This window comes from Ranitomeya variabilis, chromosome 1 (genome assembly GCF_051348905.1).
Source record: "Ranitomeya variabilis isolate aRanVar5 chromosome 1, aRanVar5.hap1, whole genome shotgun sequence".
NCBI lineage: Eukaryota > Metazoa > Chordata > Amphibia > Anura > Dendrobatidae > Ranitomeya > Ranitomeya variabilis.
Window position 1 is genome coordinate 340,698,663 of NC_135232.1, and position 20,591 is coordinate 340,719,253.

Sequence of the window (20,591 nt, forward strand, 5' to 3'; positions counted from 1 at the left end):
ATATATATCCTTGAGATCTAATAGTGTAAGTCAATCATTTTAAAATGCAAAGAATAGACACACATTGCTTTTTTAAAAGGGGGTCTGTTAACCCAAAAATTGACAGTTTGGGTTGTTCACCATTGTTGATAATTTTCTTTAATTAAATGCTTTTGGTTTTGTTTAAAAATCATTTCTGTAGTCTGGTTTCATTAAAAAAAAAAATTCTATAGCGTTTCTGCTGCACTGTCTATAGGCAGGCTGCAGAATGGGTTGACTGAGAAACCATCAGTGGTTTTATTCTGATGGTCTAATGATAGAGTTTCTACTTCTTTTAGCTGTCTTTAGCTCCTCTCAGCTGATTTATGACCAGAGACAAGGGGTACCCTTTAACACAAGTAATTTCATGGATCTACCTGTGGCAATACATTTTTGTCTCCCAAATCATAGCATTATGGACATGAAATTACTTGTGTTAAAGGGTAACTTCAAATCTCAGAGAGACAGAAGAGTCTGGGAATATAAACTGATGACGACCTTTGACTGTCTTAGTGGTGGAATGAATGTGTTGCATGGATTTATGTCTTTTTACATCAACTAAGGAACTTGCCCCTTAGACTATGAGGGGTCATCACAACAGAGACCCCAATCAGAGGACAATAAAACATTCCTTATCTAAGAACTGGCCCAACATTTATGGACATAACTGTTTACACTCATGGTAATTCTGCTTCATGCCACCTGTCTTATTCATGTTTTTTTTCTGTGCTATGTTGTGCATAATTATGTAATTCTTCAGAATTTATTATTCTATGCCTGATGAAGAGACCTGTGTAGTCTCGAAAGCTTGCAATTTGTTACCATCTTTTCAGTTAGCCATTAAAAGGTATCAACCACTGAGCACTCTCAATTCTAAACATCCTTCAGTTCTTCCTTGGGAATGTTCCTCATTACATGTGCAGGATGACATGACTTGGAATGAAGAATCGAGTTACAATCTGTGGGTTTGCAATAGGGTGACACTATAACTTAGCCTGTGCTGTTATCATCCTGTAACCAAACATCCAAAAGATTAATTTTGCAATCATGATGTGAATATGTGAACCTTAGAGTTAAGGTATTGGAATTGATGTATTCCGAAAGTTTTTTCATCAATTCTTTTGGACCTGACCAAATAAAAAATAAGTCATCTATGTAACGACCAGACCGAATTGTGTATGGGCAAGCATATTACCGTTAAATATACATTTTTCTTCCTGAATATCCATTACAATATTTGCAAGTAACGGCGAGAATTTTCTGCCCATGCTTACACCCTGTAACTGCAAATAAAATTGATTATTGAAGGAAAAATAATTATGTTTCAAAAGAAAAACCACAGACATGATGAGAAATTCATGGGTAGCACCTGAATATGGCTATATTTGCATAAAAAGTATGATAGACAGTCAATAGCTGTATTATGTGGGATAGAAAGGTACAAGCCAAGTACATCGCTGGTGATCCAGGAGTAGACTGATCGCCAGGTAAATTCAGAAAAAACAGTCACAATACTTTTTGTATCCCTTATGTATCTGGGAATACTGGTGACCAGGGGCTGTAAATGATGGTACACCCATGCTCCCAATCTCTCATTCAGTGACCCAATGCCCGAGATGATGGGTCTCAGTGGAGGTGAAAAGATATGTTTATGTATCTTGGGCAATGAATTAAAGAAGGGAGCAACCAGGTTGTAAACATACAAATATTCACTTATATCTTCATTATAGCCCCAATATGACCACCTTCCACCAACAGAGATTTAAGTTCTTTTTGAAAGGTCAAAGTTGGATTTGAAGACAACTTCCTTTACATCTGTTCATTATGAAGTAAATCCAAATTTTCATATAGACTACTGTACCCCCTTTGTCCCCCTTTCAATAAAAATTGGACTTTTTACTTACCTGCTTTTACGCTGGATTCTTCTTCCTCATTTTATATGGAGAGGGACATGTGATTTCAGCAGCCACTTACACAAGCTGTTGTGTCAGGGCATTGTGGATGTCTCCTGCACCCTGATAAGCTAGCCGCAATGTGCACACAAAGTTAGAAGGAAAAAATTACAGGTTACAAGCATGCCACTCCTCTTAGCTCTCCCCACCCCCTACCCTCATCAAATACGAGCCCCACACTCATCATACACCACCATTATCGTAGCCAAAGTGCTTAAAATACTTTAGTGGCAGCGCAAATATTTTCCTGCACTTTTTACCAAATGTTTCCAATTTTATAAAATTTTGCTTGTGTTTCCAGTCACGAATCCAAATGTGCGATATTCGAGCTGATTTTATGTTTGGCGATCGTTTCTTGAAAAAAAATTTGCTCATCAGTAATGGTGTCCTCAATGCTGAGAAATAGAGGCAGATACTTATCTATCATGCAGTACTATCAGGGAGGTGTCTGATTAGCACCCAATTTATTCTGCAGCAGGATAACGACCCCAAACATATGATGTCATGGAGAAGCATCTTCCAAATAAAAAAGAATAAAAAGGTCCTTAAAGTGGTGTTATGGCCACAAAAGTCAAGTCCATTTGGAATGACATAGAGAAGGAAGGATTTGCCAAGCCTACATATGGGGAAGATCTGTGGTTATTTCTCCAAGATGTTTGGAAAAACCTCCCTGCCAAGTCCCTTCACAATCTGTGTGGAAGTATACCTAGAAGAGTTGTCATTTTCATGCTGCTTTGAAGGCCAAATATTAATTCAATTTAAATTTCTCTTTTGTTCATTCATTTAGCATTTTATTGACAGATAACAAACTATAAACTGTGAACACTTCTATTTTTTAAAGCTTTCTTACTTTGCAGCATTTTTCCATCCCTGCCTAAAACGTTTGCAGAGTAATGCACATTGTATTAATTTGATTTGCATTCAGCAAGGTAAAGACATTCCCATGCCTGGTTAAAGAACAAAACAGTCACAAACATTAAACTATTTTTTCATTGTGCTATATTACAACTATAAATTTAGAATATACATATAATGTGCAAAACTAATACAGCTCATTTTTTTGCAGCTTGAAATGTAGCTTCTGTTAGTATTTCTATTTTTTTCTTAAGCATCACAAGATCTAAGGTATCTAAGTTATGTGCATTTCTTATGAGTACCAAACATATTTTCTTATTATTTTAGACAGATTTAATATTCTTGCTCCTTTCCAAGTTTGAGTTTTTCAAAATAAACTAGTAGCAGCTTCTACAACATTTTGTTTGGCAAAGTTACAGCAAGCCTTTTTGTTTGTATGTTTTGTTTTGTCTTTGCTGTGAATAGCAGCAAACCAAGGGAATGCAAGCAAAGACAAGAGAACATCAGTAGTTGGACAGAGACCAACCAGGCTGTGGCTCAGCAGAGAAGAAAACTGACAAGGGGTCACCAGATTGAGTCCTGAAACCAAAGCAGGACAATCGGCAGCTTTCTGTGCATAGGCAGAAACCTGCAAATCAGAGGCATGGGTGGGGTTATACAAAGCTCATGAATATGGAGGACTGCATGACAGGAGCTTTACTAGTCCTCTAGTAAAAATATCTTGCTGATAAAATGATGATGTTATCAAAACTACACAAAGCAACCCTTTTATTTGTAAGAGATTTTTTTTCTTGCACTTTGAAATATGAAAGTCAATAAATAAATGCTTTTTTCTACATTTTATTACCATTGAATTTTTACCGCTAGATAAACAAAATAGTTTTCACAAAACCAAATGTTGAGCATTGTCTAAAATGTTGCCATTCTAGGACTAGTATTTCAGTAGGGCTGAGTTTTATATTTTTAATAGAAATACATTGCATCCATAGCTTTTCACGTGTAAATCAGGCACAATACAAGGATCAGGATTATTATCTCACCTATGAAAAGAATGTTGACTTTTTTGCACTATTACCAAATTTTTTTAATACAAATAATAGAACTCTTTCATTATATATAACAGATTCAATTGCCAGTCCAGGGACATAACAGGCAGGCACACAATAATTTGTGAGAATGTCTGACTGGTGCCAGCCCAACCTAATGCCTCATGTACAAAGCCACGTACAGCAAAAAAAAAGGCAATTGTAGGTGTGATACATGTGGATTTTTGCTGCTGATTGTGTTACTTATTCATTGTAGTTTTTACACATATATATTAGACAAGAAAATCCATAGTAAAACCTGCAACAAATAAGTTTCACAATGGACATACTGCATTTTAAAAAACTAACATGCTCATTTTTCCACTCTAAGGGGTGTGTGGATTTTTCCTCACTGATTTTGGTAAATTCGCAGGAAATCCACACTGCGGATTTACAGCGGAATTACCACGGTGTTTGTACAGATTCCACCTGCGGTTTTACGTCTGCAAATTCCGCTGCGGAATCCGCACAAAGAATTGACATGCGGATTTTGTTTTCCATAGGTTTACATGGTACTGTAAACTCAGGGAAAACTGTTGTGAATTTGCAGCGGCCAATCCGCTGCAGATCTGCAGCAAAATCCGCATCGTGTGCTCATACCCTGATTCTTTCCAGTGTAACTTCTGAACCCAATGTAGCCAGAACAAGATTGGTTGCAGCACTCGTATGCTGTAGACATGGTGTCACCACTGCAGCCATATTAACAAAGACTTGGTGCAGTAGAGAGGCAGTGCTGGAATGACAGAATGTAAATAATGCTGGTTTTCTTATTTTTTCACAAGCCAACCCATTAAAATCACTTTAAATCTGAAATTAAGATATTAGACCCCTAATTAAAGGCATGTGTGTAAAGGTCTTTTAATGCTTATTAATTTCTTACCTCACTTCTAGTATTGTAATTGGAAATTGAAATGAAATACATCCTTGACGTTTTATTCGCAAGTGCAGGTGGATAACACTTCCAGCTTTCCTTCCCGATATTGTGCGCAGGCAGTGTCATTGCCCAGGGGTCATCTCATCAGAGGGGAAGGCACCTGTCCAGTAAGCTCTAGATGACATTACAAGAGATGCACTATTGATCTACCTCTGCGCTGCCCCGTGTCTTGAGACCAGTGTAGAATTTTGAGCAGGGGATGCAGGTCACTGAGAGAAGAGTGTCCTGCCCATTAGAGAACAGAGACCGGTGGAAGGAAGGGAAAAGAGGGAGATGCACGATAGTTGGAAGTGCAGTGTCCACTCTCTGCACCTGAGATTAAAACTTCCAGGCTGGATTTCTCTACAATTTCTACAATGAAAAACTTCAAGCATCATTAAAAGGTCATTAAACATGTATAGCTAGGGGTATATGGTGCTCCCGCCAGGGCCGTGAGGTTACTCGGCACCGGGTCCGGTACTTAAGGGGATGTGTCACGGTGGCAACCCGGTCCGTGGCCCTGGGCGCCCATGTAAAAGGGATGTTGATTAAAGTTTAGTTCGTGACGCCACCTGTGGTATTCGGTCAGTGGGGACCGACACTGCTTAAAGGGGTCCTCTGGGGTGATGTTATGGCAGCTGCGATGGTATAACTTCCCACAGGTGAAGTATGTCCCCAGGGTGTATAGATGAGGATGGTGAGTGGGGCAGTAAAGAATGGAGGACACGGGTTTGCAGTCTCTTTACCTGGCTTACTGAAGACTTCAGGCAGCCACAGTCCAGGGCACCAGATCACAGGTACAGGTAGGGTCCATCCGGCTTGGAAGCGAATTCAGAGTCCCCTTTACCAGGTGGAGTTAAAAGCCTTCCTCATAGCGCGGTGGTGTTGTAGTCCCTTACTGTCTATGGCTTCTGATAAGGTCCTCACAGTTCTCTCTGTCCTCCATAAAGGTGGAACACAAACCCATATGGCAGGTGACTCAAGCCTTTTTACAGGGTCTCTATCACAGCCCAGGCTCTATGTGCCACTGTGTCTCCTGGGTATTAGGGCAGACAGGTGGCATGTAATTCAGGTGTCCTGCTGGTTTCTGCTGTAAGTCTTAGAGTCCCTCACAACCTCGGTCTTCTGGCTACTGGTAATCTGTGCTTCACAGGGAGATAGCTCATTCGCAGCTGTTCTCCCCAAATGTCACTGTCCTGTGCTTTGCTCTCCTGCATGCTCACTAAACAATATTCTTCCTTTCGTATTCTTTCTGTTTCTCCAGGAGCTGTAGCAACTCTGGCTACACATCTCCTTCAGTCTTTCCAGCACTCAATGTCTGACTGCTCTCTTCTCTGTCCTCTGACAGACTGACTTATCTCTCTTTCCCTCAGAGCCAGAATGGATTTATAGGGGAGTTCACCCTAAACTAGATTTAGAGCTCCCCCTTCTGGCCCAGAGTGTGAACATGTTGTGTCTATTGTGGTTACCTGATAAAAGAGATCCTTCATCGCTTCCAAGCGTGACATCACTCTCCCCATGAGGAAAGCAATGCCACTGTGACGACCAGGACCCTGGGGTGTCACACTATAATAGTTGTCGCATGAATAAAGTACATTTTAATTAATAGATCTTTGAAAAAAAATCAGTTTCACAATTGGATGTGTTATAAAAAATCTTCCTGTGATAAGATAATCTTATGAAGTTCTTTGGCTGATGACGTCTTGACAATGCATGAGATAATGCAGAAGGTTTCACCTTCATACACAAAGCTAAGGGTTGTTTATTTTGCATTCCCATGTAATCTACCAACCTCTGCCTACACTTTGCCACCTGCTGGGCTTCCTGCCACCATTTATTTCACAACAGAAGATCTCCCAAATCTTTACGCAGATACAGAAATTGTTAAACAGAACCTATCATCCCACGGCAAGTTTAGGAATTCCTGCACACTTTATTAATAGCGAAATTATAAATATCACATGTAACCTGCAGATGCTGTTCAATCAGTTTTACATGCATTATAAAAAGAACGAGATTTCTAGATGGTAAAAGTGGTAAAATGTGGTAAAAATGTAGTTTTGTAAAATGTACATGATTAATATCGCATAATCATTTTATGTAATTTAAATAAATTGGGAAGACAAACAAGTTTCACACAATGTTGCTTTTCGACACATTGTGTTCAGAATAATACTTGGGCCGCTCTTCGAAAGAAAATCAGAACAGTCAGTAATACTTGGATTGGAGTATCATATCATTTATAGTCATTATCTTTGCGTAATAAAACCTTCTCATCTCCATGTTATACAATAAAAATGAATAACCTTCTAAGTGCTAGTTAGCATTATTTATTTGTATTAGAAAATAACATTTTGGGGTTTACTTCATTTATTTTTCCATAAACATTTAAATCATGGATGTCAAACTCAAATACACAGAGGGTCAAACTTAAAAACTTGAATAAAGTTGTGGGCCACCCTTGTTATTTATTTAAAAAAAAAAGTCTACAACTGAGGAAGTTTTTCTTTATCAAGAAATATGACAATGAACCTTTTCATATGGAAACAAACTTAAAGTGGTTGTCCTGTGAGCAAAGTACAGGGTTGGCCATGTATATGGATATACCTAAATAAAATGGGAATGGTTGGTGATATCAACTTCCTGTTTGTGGTACATTAGTATATGGGAGGGGGAAAACTTTTCAAGATGGGTGGTGACCATGGCGGCCATTTTGAAATCAGCCATTTTGGATCCAACTTTATTTTTTCCAATGGGAAGAGGGTCATGTGACACATCAAACTTGTTGAGAATTTCACAAGAAAAACAATGATGTGCTTGGTGTTAATGTAATTTTATTCTTTCATGAGTTATTTACAAGTTTCTCTTTGTTTACAGCCATTGACATGTCGCAGAGGTTAACACGTGAGGAGCGGAGAGAAATAGTGTTGATGTCTGGTGAACACAGTACCCCGGTCATTGCAGCAGATTTCAATACAAGACACCCTACGCAAGAAAACTGTCACTATTCCCATGTTATTTAGGTTTATCCATAAATGGCCCGCCCAAAAAAGTTTGCCTCATCACTGAACATAATGTTCTGTGTAAACTGAGGGTCCTGTTCCAATTTTTGTTTTGCCCATTCTGCAAATTCAGAGCACCCCATTAGCATTTTTGCTGAAGCCCTGCTATGTGTAGGAGATTACTGAAGCATGTAAAAAGTAAAAAAAAAAACTTTTGCCCGATTCAAAAAAAAAATCAAAAACACACATATTTGGTATTGCCGCATTAAGAAACACCTGATTTATCAAAATATAGAAAAGCATTAATCTGATCTGTAAGGCTACTTTCACACTAGCGTCGTGCACTGCACGTCGCTATGCGTCGTTTTGTAGAAAAAATGCATCCTGCAAAAGTGCTTGCAGGATGCGTTTTTCCTCCATTGACTTGCATTAGCGACGCAGTGCGACACATTGCCACACGTCGCAACCGTCGTGTGACGGTTGCGTCATGTTGCGTCCGACCGTCGCCACCAAAAAATGTTGCATGTAACGTTTTTTGGTGCGTCGTCTGTAGCATTTCCGACCGCGCATGCGCGGCCGGAACTCCACCCCCTCCTCCCCGCACATCACAATGGGGCAGCGGATGCGTTGAAAAACAGCATCCGCTGCCCCCGTTGTGTGGCGCATTCACAGCTAGCGTCGGTGCGCCGCAATGTCGCATAGCGACGTGCAGTGCACGACACTAGTGTGAAAGTAGCCTGTGTGTAGGGAGAGAAAGAACGATGTAGGGAGAGAAAAAAATAAAAATGGAACAATTATGGTTTTTTGGTCACCGCAACTTCTAAATAAAATGCTGATCAAAACATTGTATCTATCTCAAAATGGTATCAATAAAAATGACAACTCGGTGCACAAAAAATAAGCCCTTACCCTGCCCCAGATCCCACTACAATGGTGCCTTTTTTTTTTTACAAACTTTAGATTTTTTTTTACTACTTAAATTAAAAAAAACTATACATGTTTGCTATCCATGAACTCAATGACCTGGAGAATTATAATGGCAGGTCAGTTTCAGCATTTAGTGAACATGGTAAAAGAAAAAAAAAAAATTGCTAAATTCCACTTTTTTTGCAATTTCGCCGCACTTGGAATTTTTTACTTTTTTCCACTACACTATATGGTAAAATCAATGGTGCCGTTCAAAAGTACAACTCGTCCCACAAAAACCAAGCCCTCACATGGCCATATTGATGGAGAAATAAAAAAAGTTATGGCTCTGGGAAGGAGGGGAGCAAAAAATGGAAAATCCCAAGGTAGTAAAGGGGTTACATTAATTGATGGCAATCAAAATTACAACTCATCCTGCAAAACAGAACGCTTTCTATGGATTACTAGGAAAAGTTATGTCTCTTGAAATGTGTGGTAGAAAAAATAAGATATTAAAATGGGATATTGCAGGAAAGGGTTATAAAAATGGTTTCTACATATGTTATTCCAAACTTTTCAGATGTAATGTAGCATTTGTCACCTTTAGTAAACTATCAACATTTAAGATGTCAGTTGGGCAGCACAAAAGTCCATAGATTAAGTGTTTGTGCAGCAACGATTCCAATAACGAACTGGAATGACCTATTTAGGTCTCATCTGCAGAAGGAAATAGAAGCAACTGAGCAGAAAACATTTCAGGAAGTCAAAAACCAATGACTTGATTGACACTAAATGCTCTGTGCACACTGAGTGACGCCACATAATGATCATGTAAATAGCTGAACTCTGCACAGGACAACTGGTAACACGAACAGCTGAACATATCCGTTTCACTAATGTGGTGCCAGTCCCCTCTTTTAAAAACAAAGTCTTCTTGTCCAGTAGGTGGTCATGTATGACTTCCCAGATGATATAGTATTTTTCAGTGTATAAGATGACCCCCAACTTTTCGGGGGTCATCTTATACAAAGGGTGTCGTCTTATACGGCGTGTGCAGGGAGCGGTCCCGGATGGTTCCAAGGGTCTGGAGGAGGGGAGACTCTCCTGCAGGCCCTGGGATCCATATTCGTGTAAAAAAAAAAGAATAAAAATAAAAAATATGGATATGCTTACCTTCTGACGGCCCCCGGAGTTCTCCCGGCTCTCAGCGTTGCATGCGGCGGCTTCCGTTCCCAGGGATGCATTGTGTGCCGCGAAGGACCTTTGTCTGGAGACTACGTGGAGAGTGATCTGCTGCCTGCAACATCCTTCAGCATGACTGGTTTGGCAGTGGGTCAGTAATGGTGTGGAGTGGCATTTCTTTGGAGAGCCGCACAGCCCTCCATGTGCTCGCCAGAGGTAGCCTGACTGCCATTAGGTACCGAGATGAGATCCTCAGACCCCTTGTAAGACCAAATGCTGGTGCTGTTGGCCGTGGGTTCCTCCTGATGCAGGACAATGCCAAACCTCATGTGGCTGGAGTGTGTCAGCAGTTCCTGCAAGATGAAGGCATTGAAGCTATGGACTGGCCTGCCCATTCCCCAGACTTGAATCCGATTGAACACATCTGGGACATCATGTCTCGCACCATCCACCAACGTCACGTTGCACCACAGACTGTCCAGTTGTTGGCGGATGCATTAGTCCAGGTCTGGGAGGAGATCCCTCAGGAGACAATCCGCAGCCTCATCAGGAGCATGCCCAGGCATTGTAGGGAGGTTATATAGGCACGTGGAGGCCACACACACTACTGAGCATCATTTCCTTGTCTTGAGGCACTTCCACTGAAGTTGGATCAGCCTGTAACTTCATTTTCCACTTTGATTTTGATCATCATTCCATCTCCAGGTGTCCGTGGGATATTAGTTGTGATTTAAGTTGATCATTTTTATAGGTTTTATTGTTCTCAACACATTCCACTATGTATTGAATAAAGATTTCATTCAGTGATATCTAGGATGTGGGTTTTTAGTGTTCCCTTTATTTTTTTGAGCAGTTTACATAGATTAGATCAATGTATGATTTTTGGAGGTGCCGTCTATATTATTTTTTTTTTATTTTTGTGCATTAAATAATGGTTACAATGTGTGGAATATAAGCCAAAAGGCATAGCACAACTCTATGTACTCAGTAAAATTGGGAGTAAATATTCTATATTCAATATGTAGCCCCACATATTGAGGTAATTAGGGCTGTCCATACATTATATTACTATGCTGTAAAAAGACACATATGCCATGGTATGTGTAAACGTTTTGTTTTTGTGCTGCTGTTATGACAACTGTATTTTCATCCATGCCTTTAGTAGAGAAAGATCCTATAAGTGCTGGAGCTACTGACAGACCTTCAGGAGGTGATGTACAAGTTGTGGATACCATATTAGTGGAGTGAGCTTGAAAGTCACAGGTTTGTGAGCTGTGATTTGTTTTATTCACTTATACGATGCCATCATTTTCCTCAGCACTTTACAGACATTATCGACACTGTCCCCGTTGGGACTCACAATCTAATTTCGTTATCAGTATGTCTTTTCACTGTGGGAGGAAACCGGAGAACCCGGAGGAAACCCACGCAAACACGGGGAGAACATACAAACTCCTTGCAGATGTTGTCCTTGATGGGATTTTAAACCAGAACCCCAGTGCTGCAATGCTGCAGTGCTAAGTCACCATGCTGCTCTTGGGAATTTTTCAGGTGAAGCTATTACTTTTGTTGTTGAATTTTTATGCCACACGGCATAGGAAGACAATGTCCAGCGATGTTTCTTCAGTGTTGTCATTTGTACCTGTCAAGAATATTTCAGATTGCTTGGCCTCCATACACTTTTTGGTGCAACCAAAGTTTTTCTTGTAAACTTTCCATGAATATCTATATAGAATAAGAAGGAAATAGATTGTAAATGTTCTTGTGCTTATTCTGCAATCTTTGACCTATCAAAACATTCAGGGAAATAAGAAAGAACTGGCTTTAGAAGAAAAACTTCATCAGTTTGCAAAAAAACAGGAAGTAGAGCCCGGTGGGGATAAAATAATAAATGCTACCACAGACAAGGGATATTACTTTTGCAGACAGAGACTTTTAAGGACTGAGAAATAAGATGCTGAATACACAGAAATTCGACGTTCCATTACAGGCCCAGTAAGAGGTCACCAGGAGGAAATTAAATCTCAAGCAGTGGACAAGGAATAGACAGACTGTCTGATATTTAGTTCATCTTGTAGTCACGGACAATAATGCAGAAAACATTTTTCCACACTGACACATTTTAAAAGTAGAAGAATGATTAACTTTTATAGCCTAAGTTTGGTTTTATCTAACTGAGGAACAATATGATGCCTAAAATAGTTTTGACAGATTGGAGACAGGAACATTATGTGGAAATTACGATTGTTAATCCAATAAACATAGCAAAATGGAAACATCTTAAAGGGAAACAACGCATAATTATTCTTTTATCTTTTTTAGCTTTTGTACATTAAACTGATTGTCCAGCTAAAAAAATATTTTCATATATTTCTATGTTTAGGATCCCCTTCACTAATTGCAAAGTTGTTACATTTATAACTTTAGATCCAATGAAGCAGAACTGCCTGTCTAGTAGCAATAACTAGAACATGTATTAGTTTGCAGTCCTTCCCTGTTTGGTGACCTCCAATGGCTTCTGGTTACCTTTAGTTAATAAATTTGTACTATGTCTCAGAATGTAATTTTCATTTCTTCATTCATTTGGAGGCCAGCATGATATGAAGTTTGTATTTTGGCTCAAGTTTCAGATTTTTCTTTTGTGGGAGTGTATCGAGAATAAGGCTGTAGCGCCCCCCATAGTCGGAAAATCTCCAGAGTCTCGGCTACCGGGGAGGTAGCTGAATCCCTGGAGAACATGATTAGGGCCAGGATAGGATAGTGCAATATTTAATATTTTGCCCTAATATGAAGGCTCTATACAGGATGCATTCACTCAATTTTTTGTAAGTAAGCCACTATTGTTCTATCGGCTTGAATTTTTAATTTTATTTTAATATGATTTAATAAAATAATTTACTTTTAAAATTCATTTTTGTGCAATGGATCCTCTTTCCCCTAAAAGTAATTACCGTATATACTCGAGTATAAGCCTACCCGAGTATAAGCCGACCCCCCTAATTTTGCCACAAAAAACTGGGAAAACTTAATGACTCGAGTATAAGCCTAGGGTGTGAAATGCAGCAGCTACCGGTAAATGTCAAATGTAAAAATAGATACCAATAAAAGTAAAATTAACTGAGACATCAGTAGGGTAAGTGTTTTTGAATATCCATATTGAATCAGGAGCCCCATATAATGCTCCATAAAGTTTATGATGGCCCCATAAGATGCTCCATATTAAAATATGCTCCATATAATCATGCATAAAGGTTAATAATGGCCCTATAAGATGCTCCATAGACACATTTGCCCAATATAATGCTGCACAAATGTTGATTATGGCCCCATAAGATGATCCATAAAGATATTTGCCCCATATAATGCTGTACAAACGTTGATTATGGCCCCATACAGACATTTGTCCCATATAGTACTGCACAAACGTTATGGCCCCATAGATGCTTCATACAGACGCTTGCCCCATATAGTGCTGCACAAACGTTATGGCCCCATATATGCTCCATACAGACACTTGCCCCATATAGTTACATAGTTACATAGTTACATAGTTATTAAGGTTGAAGGAAGACTGTAAGTCCATCTAGTTCAACCCATAGCCTAACCTAACATGCCCTAACATGTTGATCCAGGGGAAGGCAAAAAAACCCCATGTGGCAATGAGTAACTCCACCATGGGGAAAAAAATTCCTTCCCGACTCCACATACGGCAATCAGACTAGTTCCCTGGATCAACGCCTTATCAAGGAATCTAGTGTATATACCCTGTAACATTATACTTTTCCAGAAAGGTATCCAGTCCCCTCTTAAATTTAATTAATGAATTACAACATCATACGGCAGAGAGTTCCATAGTCTCACTGCTCTTACAGTAAAGAATCCGCGTCTGTTGTTATGCTTAAACCTTCTTTCCTCCAGACGTAGAGGATGCCCCCTTGTCCCTGTCTCAGGTCTATGATTAAAAAGATCATCAGAAAGGTCTTTGTACTGTCCCCTCATATATTTATACATTAACATAAGATCACCCCTTAGTCTTCGTTTTTCCAAACTAAATAGCCCCAAGTGTAATAACCTATCTTGGTATTGCAGACCCCCCAGTCCTCTAATAACCTTGGTCGCTCTTCTCTGCACCCGCTCCAGTTCAGCTATGTCTTTCTTATACACCGGAGACCAGAACTGTGCACAGTATTCTAAGTGTGGTCGAACTAGTGACTTGTATAGAGGTAAAATTATGTTCTCCTCATGAGCATCTATGCCTCTTTTAATACATCCCATTATTTTATTTGCCTTTGTAGCAGCTGCCTGACACTGGCCACTGAATATGAGTTTGTCATCCACCCATACACCCAGGTCTTTTTCATTGACGGTTTTGCCCAGAGTTTTAGAATTAAGCACATAGTTATACATCTTATTACTTCTTCCCAAGTGCATGACCTTACATTTATCCCCATTAAAGCTCATTTGCCATTTATCAGCCCAAGCTTCTAGTTTACATAAATCATCCTGTAATATAAAATTGTCCTCCCCTGTATTGATTACCCTGCAGAGTTTAGTGTCATCTGCAAATATTGAAATTCTACTCTGAATGCCCCCTACAAGGTCATTAATAAATATGTTAAAAAGAAGAGGGCCCAATACTGACCCCTGTGGTACCCCACTGCTAACTGTGACCCAGTCCGAGTGTGCTCCATTAATAACCACCCTTTGTTTCCTATCCCTGAGCCAGCTCTCAGCCCACTTACACATATTTTCCCCTATCCCCATTACTCTCATTTTATGTAACAACCTTTTGTGTGGCACCGTATCAAAAGCTTTGGAAAAGTCCATATATACTACGTCCACTGGGTTCCCTTGGTCCAGTCCGGAACTTACCTCTTCATAGAAGCTGATCAAATTAGTCTGACATGAACGGTCCCTAGTAAACCCGTGCTGATACTGGGTCATGAGGTTATTCCTCTTCAGATACTCCAGTATAGCATCCCTTAGAATGCCCTCCAGGATTTTACCCACAGTAGAGGTTAAACTTACTGGCCTATAATTACCGAGTTCAGTTTTTGCCCCTTTTTTGAATATTGGCACCACATTTGCTATACGCCAGTCCTGTGGTACAGACCCTGTTATTATGGAGTCTTTAAAGATTAAAAATAATGGTCTATCAATGACTGTACTTAGTTCCTGCAGTACTCGGGGGTGTATCCCATCCGGGCCCGGAGATTTGTCAATTTTAGTTATTTTTAGACGCCGCTGTACTTCCTGCTGGGTTAAGCAGGTGACATTTAATGGGGAATTTTTATCACTAGTCATTTTGTCTGCCATGGGATTTTCTTTTGTAAATACTGATGAAAAAAAGTCATTTAGCATATTGGCTTTTTCCTCATCCTCATCCACCATTTCACCCAGACTATTTTTAAGGGGGCCAACACTTTCATTTTTTAGTTTCTTACTATTTATATAGTTAAAGAATATTTTGGGATTATTTTTACTCTCTCTGGCAATGAGTCTCTCTGTCTCAATCTTTGCTGCCTTGATTTGCTTTTTACAGAATTTATTTAATTTTCTGTATTTATTTAATGCCTCCTCACTACCTACTTCCTTTAATTCTCTAAATGCTTTCTTTTTGTCCCTTATTGCGCCCCTTACAGCTCTATTTAGCCATATTGGTTTCCTCCTATTTCTAGTATGTTTATTCCCATACGGTATATACTGTGCACAGGTCCTATCCAGGATGCTAATAAATGTCTCCCATTTTCTTTGTGTATTTTTGTGTCTGAGGATATCGTCCCAGTTAATTGCACCAAGATCCTCTCTCATCCGTTGGAAATTTGCCCTCCTGAAGTTTAGTGTCCTTGTCACCCCCCTACTACCCATCTTATTAAAGGTTACATGAAAACTTATTATTTTGTGATCACTATTCCCCAAGTGACCCCCAACCCTTATATTTGATATGCGGTCTGGCCTGTTGGTTAATATTAGGTCTAGCAGTGCCCCCCTCCTTGTTGGGTCCTGAACCAGATGTGAAAGGTAATTGTCTCTCATAGTTGTCAAAAACCGATTACCTTTGCTGGAACTGCAGGTTTCTGTTCCCCAATCTATTTCAGGGTAGTTGAAGTCCCCCATAATAATGACTTCTCCTTGAGTCGCAGCTTCATCTATTTGCTTTACGAGGATATTCTCCATTGCTTCCATTAGTTTTGGAGATTTATAACAAACCCCTATCAGTAATTTATTATTTTTTCCCCCTCCCCTTATCTCCACCCACAGAGACTCTACATTTTCATTAGATTCACCTATATTATCACGCAGGATGGGTTTTAAGGTCGATTTTACATACAGACACACCCCACCCCCTCGCTTATCTGTACGGTCATTTCTGAAAAGGCTATAGCCCTGCAAGTTAACAGCCCAGTCATGGCTCTCATCCAGCCACGTCTCAGATATCCCCACCATGTCATAATTATGCTCCAACAACATTAGTTCTAATTCATCCATTTTGTTGGCGAGGCTTCTGGCATTAGTATACATGCACTTGATGTTACTCTCTGTACCTCTATTCTTTCTTAAATTACTAACTGTTCTAACCCCACCCCCCATGCCACCGCCACCCCCAACTTCCTTATTTGTGCCCAGGTCTCTATCTGCACTATCTTCCCCTCCTATAAAATGAATACCCTCCCCCCCAATCCCTAGTTTAAACACTCCTCCAACCTTCTAACCATTTTCTCCCCCAGCACAGCTGCACCTTCCCCATTGAGGTGCAGCCCGTCCCTAGCGTAGAGCCTGTAGCCAACTGAGAAGTCGGCCCAGTTCTGCAGGAACCCAAACCCCTCCTTCCTACACCAATTCTTGAGCCACTTATTAACCTCCCTAATCTCCCGTTGCCTCTCTGGCGTGGCACGTGGTACAGGCAGTATTTCGGAAAATACCACGTTGGAGGTCCTTGCTTTCAGCTTGCAGCCTAATTCCCTGAAATCATCTTTAAGGACCTTCCACCTACCTCTAACTTTGTCATTTGTGCCAATGTGCACCATGACCGCTGGGTCCTCACCAGCCCCTCCCAGTAATCTGTCCACCCGATCAGCGATGTGTCGGACTCGAGCGCCAGGTAGGCAGCACACCGTCCGACGATCCCTGTCTTTGTGACAGATTGCCCTATCTGTTCCCCTAATAATTGAGTCCCCCACTACCAGCACCTGTCTGGCCTGCCCTGCTCTCCTATTTCCCTCCTTACTGGAGCAGTCACTCCTCCGGCTTTCAGAGGACATGCCTGGCTGCAGCAGTGCTACCCCTGTACTGGCACCCCCCTCATCTGCCAACTTAGCAAACTTATTGGGGTGTGAAAGATCAGGACTAGCCTCCCTGGCACTCTTCCCTCTACCCCGCCTTCTATCTGTCACCCAGCTAACTGCCACACTGTCCTGCAGCTCCATCCTACCTTCCCCCTCCTCATCTATCCCATTGAGCGTCTGCTCTGTGAGCAGAAGACTCCTCTCCATATTGTCTATGGATCTCAGTGTTGCCAGCTGCACATTTAGATCCAGTATCTGGGTTTCCAAATGCACAATGTGCTCACATCTCGCACAGCAGTATGCACCCTCGACCAGCTGGTCAAGGACTGCATACATGTGGCAAGATGTGCACTGGATGGCATTAACAATTGTGGAGCACATTTCCTAATGGGGATTGCACCACACAGAAACGTTAATTAAAAATAAATACAAAGTATTAATTAAACCAAAAAAAAAACAGAAGCAATTCCTCCCTTGGAAACTCCCTGATTCCAAAGTCACTGAATCACAAGTCACACACTTACCGCCGTTCACACTTACGCTCAGGTCACACTCAGCTCGCTCACACTCGCTGTGCTGAAGATTTATAGATTTTTTTTTTCTCTCTCTATCTCCCCTCAACAGCAATCCACCTTGCTGTTCAGATGCACTTCCAAAAAGGACTTGAGCCCCAAACAGCTGCCCCTTATATCCCCTTAATTATGAGCCCCCACCCTAAGTTAACTCCTTATGAATATAGCTACTCCCAATTCAGCAACTCACACCAATTCACACAGGTATTTGTTAAAGGCTTTCCAAATACCTCCTCACTGAATCACAAGTCACACACTTACCGCCGTTCACACTTACGCTCAGGTCACACTCAGCTCGTTCACACTCGCTGTGCTGAAGATTTATAGATCTTTTTTTATTTCTCTCTCTATCTCCCCTCAACAGCAATCCACCTTGCTGTTCAGATGCACTTCCAAAAAGGTGCTGCACAAACGTTGATTATGGCCCCATACAGACACTTGCCCCATATAGTGCTGCACAAACGTTATGGCCCCATAAGATGATCTATACAGACACTTGCCCCATTTGCTGTTGCTGCGATAGATAAAAAAAAAATCACATACTCACCTCTCCGTCGCTCAGGCCCCCGGCACTTTCAATATTCACCTGACTTCGTTCCGGTGCCGCTCCATCTTCAGCCTCTTCTGCACTGACTAACCACGTCACCGTGCCCTCTGACCTGTGTGTCACTGCAGAAGACGCTGAAGATGGAGCGGCGAAGGAACGAGGAGCAGGTGAATATCGCGCAGCACTGCGCTCCCTGTTATACTCACCTGCTCCTGGTGTGGTCCCTGCAGGTCCCTGCTTCCCCGGCGCTGCTGCTTCTTCCTGTACTGAACGGTCACTGTTACCGCTCATTACAGTAATGAATATGCGACTCCACCTCTATGGGAGGTGGAGCCGCATATTCATTACTGTAATGAGCGGCACCCTGTGACCGCTCAGTACAGGAAGAAGCAGAAGCGCCGGGTAAGCAGGGACCTGCAGGGACCGTGACAGGAGCAGGTGAGTATAATTAGACAGCCCCCGCTCCCCCTCCCCTGCTGACCCCTGGGTATGACACGAGTATGAGCCAAGAGGGGGACTTTCAGCCCAAAAAAATGGGCAGAAAATCTCGGCTTATACTCGAGTATATACGGTATTTATTTGGGGATGTGTTTGATATGTACTGACAAGAGCAGCATCTTATAAATCTTTTAACAAACTACCAAGTTTATAATTGCATAGAAGCATAGGTAAATCTGTGAACAATGATGTAATAGTGCATGTAGCTGAACAGTGGGCCCTTAACAATCAATGTTACTGGAGGGCTTTTTTTAACATCCCAGTCCACCACTGGGTTAAGGATTACATAAAAAATATTGCGGTTTATAAAATAGATAGATAGATAGATAGATAGATAGATAGATAGATAGATAGATAGATAGATAGATAGATAAAAAAAGAACACAGCAGTAGTAGTCATAAAGTTGAGTCCATCACCCATAGACTTTTATTGTTAAAAATAATAATATGTGTACATTTAGAGTGGGTATAAAAGCTCTATACACTCCTGTTAAAATACCAGGTTTTTGTAATGTAACAAAAAAAGAAGAATCATTACAGAACTTATTCCACCCTGTGTACTAAGGGCCCTAGTTAAATGGGGCGGAGGTCAAGCATATGCACTACTTTTCCGTTCATTCATAATGGGAGCGCTAAAGATTGCTGAGCACAACACACGGCTGATCTTCGGCGCTCCTATTAGAATGAATGGAGAGGCAGTGTGCATGTGTCCATTTCTTACTTTCATGTTATGGGTTAAAAAAATGACCTGTGAAACTCGATCTTGTCTACATTTTGGAAATTGTTCTTGTGTTCAGTGATTGGTTCCAAATGTATTCTAGGTACACTTGCACACAGCTTTCGGATGAATTCAGCAGGGAAGTTGTTCCAAATGCAGCGCCCCAGAGTCCTGGTCGTTGCAGTACTGTGGCTCCGCCACTATGGGGAGCCATGGTGCGTCCGATGGCACTGAAGGAGTTCATCTGATCAGGTATCACAGACACCAATACATTTCACAGCCAGGCCTCCGGGGGGAGCTAAGGGTTCTATTCATTAGGCCACTCCCCACCATAGTGGGTAAACTGGGGGTCAGGCAGGAAGTTAGATCAGAAAGCTGACTGGATTGGACGAAGCAACACCTAGTGGCAGAGGGTGTTGTGGAGGAAGAGACAGTAGGGTCTCTGTCAGGGGTGGGATCCTGACAGAGGCTTGGCATTGGAAAGAACGTAACGGGTCCGCGCCAGCTCCGGGAAGCGGCGGGGCCCAAGAAAGGACTAGAAGCGAGATAGATTGTGCTGAGTGAGAAACGAGATCAAGCAATAGGAGAATTCCAGTAGGGGTCGTGCTGTAAGACCGGAGCAACACCCTACTGAGGCGCACTACCGGTGGCCGGAACGCCGAGGGAGTATTATAACATTCAGCTTCAAGCAATACTCTAAACAGCGGCAGGACAGTCAGTCTCAGGCGGGCTGTCTAACACATATCACCTATGAAGTCTTGGGAGGCAATTGCGGGAGAGGGGCGTCTCTAGGGTCCCGGAAGAACTCCAGGCCTACCCGACAAACGGGTGCCGTTCTATCTGTAACATCAGGAAGGGACGGACGATTAGAAGAACATCATTTAATCGAGTTGTGAGGGAACTTAAGAAACAGACACAACAGTTGTGGGGTACTTTCCGTAAGCACAGCAGGGAAGGACTACAACACATAGCGCTAAGAAGGAAGGCACCGATTTCCACCTGTGAAGTGAACTCTGGAGGTGCCATTGGACCGGCCGGACTTGCGCAGCCTGGTGAA